General features: G+C 42.9%; 1 pseudogene; it reads right to left on the bottom strand.

Annotated features, from left to right (window-relative positions):
- Nucleotides 1-7,533: 7,533 nt before the first annotated feature.
- Nucleotides 7,534-9,487, bottom strand: LOC117191936 (annotated as a pseudogene).
- Between the last annotated feature and the right edge of the window lie 916 nt (nucleotides 9,488-10,403).

Genomic DNA, 10,403 nt, shown 5'->3' with positions numbered 1-10,403 from the left:
ATTTGAATAGCTCCAAGAACGACTTTGTCGTTCTTTGTCGACTGTGCCGTTCTCTGTTGTGGAAGAACCTATTTATAGGGATCCACGGCTGAGCACTGTATCAATGTCTGAGGTCGATAGTACAGCACAAGACGCCTGTTGTTGCGCTAGGCCCCTACTACATGATACCCTGCACCAGCAGGGCATTCATATAGCAAATAATCTATTTCGCCTGAGCAAAAAGCTTGCAGCTCTAGTCTAAAATATATTTATGTAAGGGACAGTGTATCAAGCAGTTAGCACTATCCCATCTAAATTAACATTTGAACTTAAGATACCATCGATAAGACCTAACCGATATAGCCAGACTTAACCGATGTTTAAAAGACCTAACCGATAAGGGGCTATCGATACGGGAGTCGGTTGTTGGAAGTAGAAGCAGAAAGTTGAACAAAAAGTCGGAAGAACAGACTCATTAATTGCACATCTTAAATCATACCCTTTGTACTCTTTTTCGAAAAACACTATTAATAAACGATACATTATTATTAATCTTACATTTGGGGGCTCGTCCGCGTCGAATACAGAGCTCGGAGGGTGTGAAAAAGAAAAACAGAAGAAAGCAGAAGCTGATGCAAGAAGAGGCTTGTTGAAAAGTTGTTAAAGTTGTTTTTTGTAGCTACATAAAGTTGTAAAGTTGTTGTTGGTGGCTATAAACATTAAGTTGAACAATCCAAATTCTGTGAGCCTAACAGTAGACACGGAGTTTAATAAAAGATCGGTCGTTTAATTCGGTTGGAAAATTGTGAAATTCATTGTCGCGCCGCAGCGTCGCCTTGTCCGTGCGCAGTACGTACACAAGCAGAAAAAACACGCACAGACACGTTGTGTGTGATACACACTTATAAACAGAAAAGACAAGCACTCGTCGGGTACACAGACACAAGTCGAAAAGAGTCGCAAAATGATGCAAACACCGCCGCCGTTGCACTGGAAAGAGAGAGAGAAGGAAGAAGCTGTACCAGGAACGTCGCGCCCGAGTGCAAACGAGATGGAAGATTTAGAAAATGCAGAAAACAATAGTGATGACAAGATTGATCAAATGATAAAGTTGCTAAGTTTGAAACTGCTTTGCGATGAGCAACGAGAAATGAAGATCGCTCCAGATAATTTTACAAAAGTTGTGAGCGATTGTGATGGAAAATCGGTTCCCATAGAAAAATGGTTTGAGATATTCGAAAAAAATGCCGACGCATATGAGCTTACTGAAAAGCAAAAGTATGTGCAGGCCAGAGGAAAAATGACCGGTGCAGCTAAGCTTTTCCTTGAAGCTGAATGCGTGTGCACCTATGAGGAACTCAAGAACGTTCTATTGGATGAATTCACATGTAGCTATAACAGTGCAGACATTCATAAGCTGCTGCTGCAAGAAAGAAAGAGGAAGAGTAGTGAGTCGATGCACGAGTACTTGCTGCAGATGAGAAAAATAGCAGCAGTCGGACATGTTGAACACGCGGCTGTTATAAGCCATATTGTAAACGGTCTGGACATAAGAAACGAGTATAAGTATGCCATGTATCGCTGTAAGACCTTCAGGGCCTTGAAAGAAGAGTTCGATATCTATGATCGTTTGAACATATCGGAGAAGAAGGGCAATAACGAACAGCATAAAACGAGTTTCAAGCAGCAAAGTGGGCAAAGCGGTAAAAAAGAATATTGCTATAACTGTGGATCAGGAGAACACAAACGCAAAGACTGCAAAGCCGAAACAAAGTGTTTTAAGTGCAATCAGAATGGTCACATTTCGCGTAACTGTCCTTATGAAGCTGATAAAGTTGATAAAGTTCGCGTCATTTTGGATCGCAGTCGCATGAAAAAAATTCAAATAAACGGCATTGTTGTGGACTGTCTTGTGGATACAGGGTCAGATGTAACCATAATCAAAGAGAGTATGTTGAAGACCATGAAAAACGTTAAACTTTTGAAGTGCACAACTATGTTGCGCGGTCTGGGTCAGATATCAACAAAGCCTGTTGGATACTTTAATGCAGAAGTTACCGTGGATAAGTTGCAGACCACACAGAAGTTTTTAGTAGTCCGCAGTAGCCAGATTGATTTCGACGCACTTTTGGGGCATGATTTCATTAAAAAGTTCCGTTTCGTCGCTGATATGCAAGGATACACGTTTTTGAAGCATGACGCAGATCCTGTGCCAACAGATGAGCATGCTCTTATATATAATGTAACTGAAGAGTCATCCTTTGTAGCTCCGCCGCAATATCAAAATGACGTTGAACAGATGATAAGAAACAGTTACCAAATGCCCACAGAAGTTGCAAAGCAGTCTCCAATCCAACTGAAGACGGAGTAATCAAGCCGTTTCATCACTCACCGAGTCGTTTATCAACAGACGAAGCCAGTGCCGTAAAGAAGCAAGTCGAAGAATGGATCGAGCAAGGAATCGTGCGCAAGTCGTCTTCAAATGTAGCGAGCAGAGTTGTCGTCGTGAAGAAAAAAGATGGTACACTTAGAGTTTGCGTAGACTACAGGAAGTTAAACAGCATGGTATTGCTGGACTGCTTCCCAGTCCCGATCATGGAGGAAGTCTTGGAAAAGCTGCAGTCGGCTAAGTGGTTTACCATAATGGACCTTGAAAACGGATTTTTCCATGTGCCTATGGAAGAGCAAAGCAAGTCGTATACGGCCTTTGTTACAAAGGAGGGATTATTCGAGTTTAATAAAGCGCCTTACGGATTCAAGAACTCGCCAGCTGCGTTCATTCGGTTCGTAAGCTATATTTTTCAAGAATTAATCAACTCTGACATTATGCAGCTTTATATGGACGACATAATTGTTTACGCCGCGTCGCCCGAGGTATGCATGAGGAAGACAAAGTTGGTCCTGGAGACAGCTGCGCAGTTTGGCCTAAAGATCAAGTGGAAGAAATGTAGCTTCATGCAGCCACGCATTAGCTTTCTGGGCCATATCATTGAGGACGGGAGAATCTGGCCCGGCAAAGAGAAGACAGCAGCTGTCAGTCGGTTTGCTACGCCCAAAGACATTAAAGCAGTTCAAGCATTTCTGGGACTCACAGGCTTTTTCAGAAAGTTCATCCCTGGCTATGCACAAGTTGCCCGGCCGCTCACGAATCTACTCAGGATGGAAGCAGTTTTCAACATTGGCGAAGCAGAGCAACAGTCGCTACAAACCTTAAAGAATCTGCATGTAATCGCACCTGTATTACATTTATACTCACGAGAAGCGCCAACGGAACTCCACACGGATGCATCCAAAGAAGGTTTCGGAGCAGTTCTGTTGCAGCAGTCTGATGGCAATTTCCACCCGATTTACTATTGGAGTAAAAAGACTACACAAGCCGAGTCCAAACGTCACAGTTACTATTTGGAGGTCAAAGCTGCATACCTCGCACTCAAGAAGTTTCGTCACTACCTGTTGGGGATCAAATTTGATCTTGCCACTGACTGTGCGGCGTTTAAGCAGACAACAACGAAAGTAGATATACCCAGAGAAGTTTCCCAGTGGATTCTGTATATGGAGGACTTTACATTCAAAGCAGTACACCGCCCAGGGGACAGAATGAGACACGTGGACTGTCTCAGTCGTTTTCCGCAGACATGCATGTTCGTGACGACGGCGCTAACAGCTCGGATAAAGAAAGCACAGCAGGATGACGATTTCATCAAAGCCACAGTTGAGATCCTGAAGCAGCACCCATATCAAGACTACAAGCTTAAAGGAGGTCTTCTCTTCAAATCTGTAAATGGCAATGACGTATTGGTGGTTCCAAGGCTGATGGAAAGGGAAATCATTCAAGGATCGCATGAAGTTGGTCATTTCTCCACAGCGAAGACAATGCACTCAGTTCAGCAGCAATACTGGATTCCGCACCTTGAACGGAAAGTAAATAAGTTGATTACTAATTGTATCAGTTGTATAATTTTCAGCAAAAAGTTGGGCAAACAAGAAGGCTATCTTCATTGCATTGACAAGGGTGACACACCACTATACACGCTGCACGTTGATCATTTGGGACCAATGGATGCGACAGCCAAGCAATACAAGTTCATTTTTGCTGTGGTAGATGCATTCTCCAAGTTTGTGTGGCTGTTCCCAACTAAGTCAACAGGTCACGAAGAAGTTGTGAAGAGGCTGAGAGATTGGTCATTTGTGTTTGGTTTTCCCAAGCGCATAGTCAGCGACAGAGGAGCAGCGTTTACATCCAACGCATTCAGCGAGTTTCTTAACGAGTACAAAGTCGAACATATGTGTAGAACGACAGGTGTGGCGAGAGGCAACGGTCAGATTGAGCGGGTGAACCGTTCAATTTTTGGTATCATCGCAAAGCTCTCAGCTCAGGAGTCAACGAAGTGGTACAAGCATGTGCCACAGGTCCAGATGGCGATTAATTCGCATGTGCATTCTACGTTGAAGTCGTCGCCATTCGAGGTCATGTTTGGGACAAAGATGCACAGACAAGCTGAAAGTCGACTATTGGAGGTGCTCAACGAGGAGTTGGTTACGCAGTTTAACAACGAGCGCCAAGAACTGCGTGACCAAGCGAAACAAAACATTGAGAAGGCGCAAGAGGTGTACAAGCGCTATTATGATAAAAAACGACGACCTGAGCACGGCTACAGACTAGGAGACATGGTCTCGATCAAGAGGACGCAGTTCGTCGCAGGACGCAAGTTGGCCAGCGAGTATCTAGGCCCATATGAAGTCACCAAGGTAAAGCGGAACGGTCGCTACGACGTCAGAAAGGTTGCTCAAGTCGAGGGGCCAAATATCACAGCAACGATCAGTGACAATATGAAGCTATGGCGTTTTGTCTCAGAGAACGATGATATATTATCATCTGGGACAGATGAAGATGAGCAGGAGGAACGAATGTAAAGGACAGTGTATCAAGCAGTTAGCACTATCCCATCTAAATTAACATTTGAACTTAAGATACCATCGATAAGACCTAACCGATATAACCAGACTTAACCGATGTTTAAAAGACCTAACCGATAAGGGGTTATCGATACGGGAGTCGGTTGTTGGAAGTAGAAGCAGAAAGTTGAACAAAAAGTCGGAAGAACAGACTCATTAATTGCACATCTTAAATCATACACTTTGTACTCTTTTTCGAAAAACACTATTAATAAACGATACATTATTATTAATCTTACATTTATCCGAAATACCTACTACTGACAGAGACGTAAAATCAGACATGCACATAATCGTTAGTCAGCAGTTTTACATATCTTATCAGTGCATAAGCTACATATAGTCCACTAATTTTTATACCCGATACTCAAAATGAGTATTGGGGTATATTAGATTTGTGGTAAAAGTGGATGTGTGTAACGTCCAGAAGGAATCGTTTCCGACCCCATAAAGTATATATATTCTTGATCAGCATTAATAGCCGAGTCGATTGAGCCATGTCTGTCTGTCCGTCTGTCCGTCCGTCCGTCCGTCCGTCTGTCCGTCTGTCCGTCCCCTTCAGCGCCTAGTGCTCAAATACTATAAGAGCTAGAGCAACGATGTTTTGGATCCAGACTTCTGTGATATGTCACTGCTACAAAAATATTTCAAAACTTCGCCCCGCCCACTTCCGCCCCCACAAAGGACGAAAATCTGTGGCAGCCACATTTTTAAAGATACGATAAAACCAGAAACGCAGAATCGTAGAAGATGACTATATCTTCTACAGTGCAAAATCTGAACCAGATCGTATAATGATTATAGCCAGAATCAAGAAAATAATTTCATTCTTTCTCGCTCTGTCTCTCTCTAACACACAGGTTTCATGGTCGGTTTTGCCAATTGCAAAATATGAGTTCAAGGATCTCAGAACCTATAAGAGCCAGAGCAACCAAATTTGGTATCCACACTCCTGTGATATCGGACCTTGACCGTTTCGTGTCCAAATTTCGCCACACCCCCTTCCGCCACCGCAAAGGACGAAAATCTGGGGCATCCACAAATCTCAGAGACTATTAAGGCTAGAGTAACCAAATTTGGTATCCGCACTTCTGTTAGATCTCACTATAAAACGTATATCTCAGAATTTCGCCCCACCCCCTTCCGCCCACACAAAAGACGAAAATCTGTTGCATCCACAATATTGCACATTCGAGAAAACTAAAAACGCAGAATCATAGATAATGACCATATCTATCAGATTGCTGAATCTGGATCAGATCGGATCATTTTTGTAGCCAAAAGCAAGAAATCAATTTGCAGTGGCTACGCAGCGCCCGACGTCACGCTCAGACTGATTTTCTGTCTCTCTCGCACGCACTTTTTGTCGTGTCGTTTAAGATTAGCGGCGTCTGCCGGAGGAGAGCCATACTGACTAAGTATCGGGTATAACTGTAGAGTTGCGGTGTCCGCAGCAACTCACAACGTTCCCCCTCGTTTATACTTGAAGCTAACGCACTTTGATTGTTGAGACTTATGATACTATGTTCTATGTTCAAAAAAGCTCTTTTCTACGACATTCGATTCCAAAAATATTTTCAATTAGTTTAGATACATTTCACCGTCCAAATTGATATCAATCCTAAACAGCTAAACTTCAACCAAAATGTTTTCCTTTGCCTTATCTCTACAACCGTAAATCCCAATTGAAATCAAAAGATTTCATTTTTGAGTATTGAGTTTGAGTATTTTTCGGCCTAAAAATATACCATCAAATTTTTAGGTCTTTTAATAAAATCGAGAATACGATATTCTTAAAGATTGATTAACTATAAACTACGTTTGGTGTACTCATAATTACAAGTATATTTTAAGGCATTCAGATATTTTGTACACCATTCTTTTTGTATACTTATATGTAACTGCCTATGTATCAAGGACCTAATGTTTCTGCCAAGCGAAGGTATATATAGTTTAGTCATTTCTGTGAAATCTACCCATCAGTCAGGCTATTTCGTTTATAATCTCAATAACTTAACAATTGGGAAAGAAGTATTGCTGGTATTGCTCATAAAATTAGTGATCAAATTTAAACAACAAGGCCGAAAGTCGATAAACTAGCCTGATACTCGGTTATGAACATGTGGCAAGAAAACAGTCTCCAACATCAGAATCGATTTAACCATGTCCGTATGCATGAACATCTGTATCCTGGAGATTACACCTACCAAACTTTGTTGGTGCGAAAAATCTGAAGCTTCTATTGGGTGGAGTTTTTTTAATCAACTCATATATAACTTATCTTCACCGGTGCATCGATTGCGAGAGGTACGTTCTTTCTTGTTCACATTTCACATAGGTCATTGATTCAATTCCTTATTTGAGAGCGTTGATAGAAGCCCTACCGATATAGAAGCCCATTCATAAGAACTGCATCTTATCAGCAGTGCCTAAGAGCTCAAGCTTGTTGAGATATCATAGCTGGTCTTTACAAATCCAGGCCAAAGCAAGAAAAAGGACGGATTATTTCTGTTTCAGGAACACTTTATTGCTGACCAAAGGTTCGTCTGTATTGTCGAGTGCTCAGAACTAAAACACTCCAACTGAATATGATTCCTTGAACTTATCTGACACACTTATGATTGCAAAATATGGGAATATATATATGTACTTGTTAGATCGTTGAGAACTCACTTGCCGGTCACGTTTTGTGCAACAAAAACGTCGCGTGCCGTCTTGCGCAACGTCTTGCCATTGACATTGGCCGGCAGCTTGTCGGTAAACTGGACTCCGGCTCGCAGTTGCTTGTACACTGCAGGTAATCGCTTGGCCACGTGATCCGAAATATCCTTTGCTATTACTATAGCTCCTTTGGCCTTGACCACCAAGCCGCCGGCAGCATCGCCCTCCCGCTCATCGTACACTCCAACGACGCACACGTCCTGCACTTGCGGCAGCTCCGAGATGACACTCTCGATCTCAGTCGGCCAATAGTGAAGGCCCTGGTACTTTAAGATCTCCTTTTTTCGATCGACCATTCAAAGGAAGTTCTGCTCAACGAAGTAGCCTAGATCACCGGTGTGGAACCAGCCCTCGAAGTCCTGCATGCGGCGTGTCCTAACTGGATTGCCGTAATAGCCATTCCAGGCCTGACCTGTGTGCACATAGATTTCTCCAACCTGATTGTATGTCATGTTCTTGCCATCCTCTTCGACAATGCGTATTTTAACCACTGGAATGAGTCTGCCGGCCGAAGAGATGTTGCTGATTCCAATATTGATCGTTATAGCTCCAACCTCTGTCATTCCGTAGCCGGAATTGAACATGGCACGTTTGCACAGCTCCTGGGCCCGCTGCAGTGTGGTTGTGGAAACCAAGCCCCCGCCATAATTCAGATGCGTTAAAGGTGCCAAAGCTTCCGGAGTGGCATCCGGACAACTGATAAGGGCCGACAGATGGCGAGGCGGCAGCACGGCATAGTTAATCTTGTACTTTTTCACCAAATACACAAAGTATTCGGGGCAAAGGCTTTATTGGTTATGATGCGAGTGACACCGAAGACCGCGCTAACGACGAATGCCCACAGGCCGGTGATCCAGTCCAGACAGCTGGCTATGAAGATAACCGATTTGCTGTAGACCAACCTGCGTACGTAGAACAGTGAGGATTATGCCTTGGACGCGATTGAATGGGGTTCTCAAACTTACATGGAGTCTTGTATGAGGATACTGTTGGAAATGCAAACCGCCTTGGGCAAACCAGTTGTTCCCGAGGAGCACAAGATAGCCACAGTCTGGTCGCCTCCGTCCTTCAAATTTTCCGGCCTAAGAAACATCTTGGGTTATCCTCTGTATATTTTATTATTTGGATGAGGCAGTTCCACTTACTGGTACATCTTCTCTGACGTTGTAGGATCCAGAAGAGTTTCAATCTTAGGGACTCCTTCGACGTGGTCTGTGAGCGTGTAGATATCCGGGTGCCATCCAATGGTATCAGCATGCACCTTCTCGTATTCAATGCCATCGCAGAATATCAGAGACGGCTTAGTTATCGAGAACACATGGGTTATTGTAGCTGCATTCAGAAGCGCATTTACAGATAACTCAGTGAGTTTTTACATTAACGTACAGAATGGAAGAACGCACCTGCATCCAGCACTGGATTGACCGAGTGGAATGGTGTTCCATTCATTAGACAACCCACTCCCAGCGGCATCACATAGGTTGAGTTTTTCGCTGCAATTCCAATAACATCCTTGTGGTTGAGTCCACGTTTCTTGAAGTACTGGGCAATCCGAATAACCCAGGTTAGACCCTGTTCAAAGGTTACTATCACGCCATCAATATCGCATATCTGAAGTGAAGAGATAATCTATAAGTGTGTCTCTTCGGGACGATCCTTTTCAGCTAACTCTTACCTGGCACACGTTCTTGGGCCAGTTCTTCATGGTATTGAAAATGATTTTACCTAAGGACGTGTCATAGCTGTATATGGAGTTGCGCTTGGCTCCACTCCAGACGTTAATCTTCTCGTTGTAGGTAGTGGGTATCATTGCCATTTTGGGGTTTCTGGAATAAATTGCGTGCTGTCACAGCCTGCAGTTAAATGTAGCGTTGGGCCAGGTGCAGGTCTATTTATAATGATCCAAAGATCTGAAAATTCAGGCCGGAGACACCTTGAGTGGATCCACTTGCGATGGCTAACACCTGTAACATCTTATCTTCTTCCTGGAGACGATAGTGCACCGCATGAAGAATGTCGTGAGTATGGGCCATGCCTGTTGGATACCCTGTATTAATGTACAGAGTTATAAGTTCCTTCCAGAAAGATATCAATTTTATCATAGTTTTCCACATTTCTACTTTTTTGAGAGAAACATTAAAGTGATATTCATTAATGCAATAGGACCAGTAATAGGTATAGCTCAAAACTGCAACTACATTCATGTGTAGGCAGTTTTCTTTATCTAATCTGTTAAATTCAATACTGAATCGAATCAAAAGGAAATTCCAAGTCACGAGAACTACGCTTTTCCCCAGGAGGCTCCCCACTTGTTTATGGTATCTACGAGTATTGCAATGTATTACTTATAAGATTTGCACACTAAAATTTAACGGGCCCTAATCCGCAGAGTGCTCGTCATACTGGTTCAAAACAAGTAGTGAACAACTTTTTACTTTGTGCCCATGAGCGTTTGATCATCATTTATTTTCTTGTCTTAATATAAATATTGCTGATTATTCTGGAGTTGAAAAAGATAAAACGGAAGCTGAAAAGTATAATACTATTGATGTGACAAATTTAGTTTGCATAGGAATAGGAAGATAACGCCTGAATCTTAGTTATCTTAGTTGTATCTTATCTTAGTTTTAAGTTTGTACAAATGTGTTTGACCCGACCATTGATACATATGGGTACCTGGTTGGTGATCCAGTTGCAAGGATCTTAGCGACAGTAGCAGAGATGGCTTCCGCTAGCTCTCGCCCCCT

Source organism: Drosophila miranda (genome assembly GCF_003369915.1).
Source record: "Drosophila miranda strain MSH22 chromosome Y unlocalized genomic scaffold, D.miranda_PacBio2.1 Contig_Y1_pilon, whole genome shotgun sequence".
Lineage (NCBI taxonomy): Eukaryota > Metazoa > Arthropoda > Insecta > Diptera > Drosophilidae > Drosophila > Drosophila miranda.
This window is presented reverse-complemented; position numbering and strand designations above follow the sequence as displayed.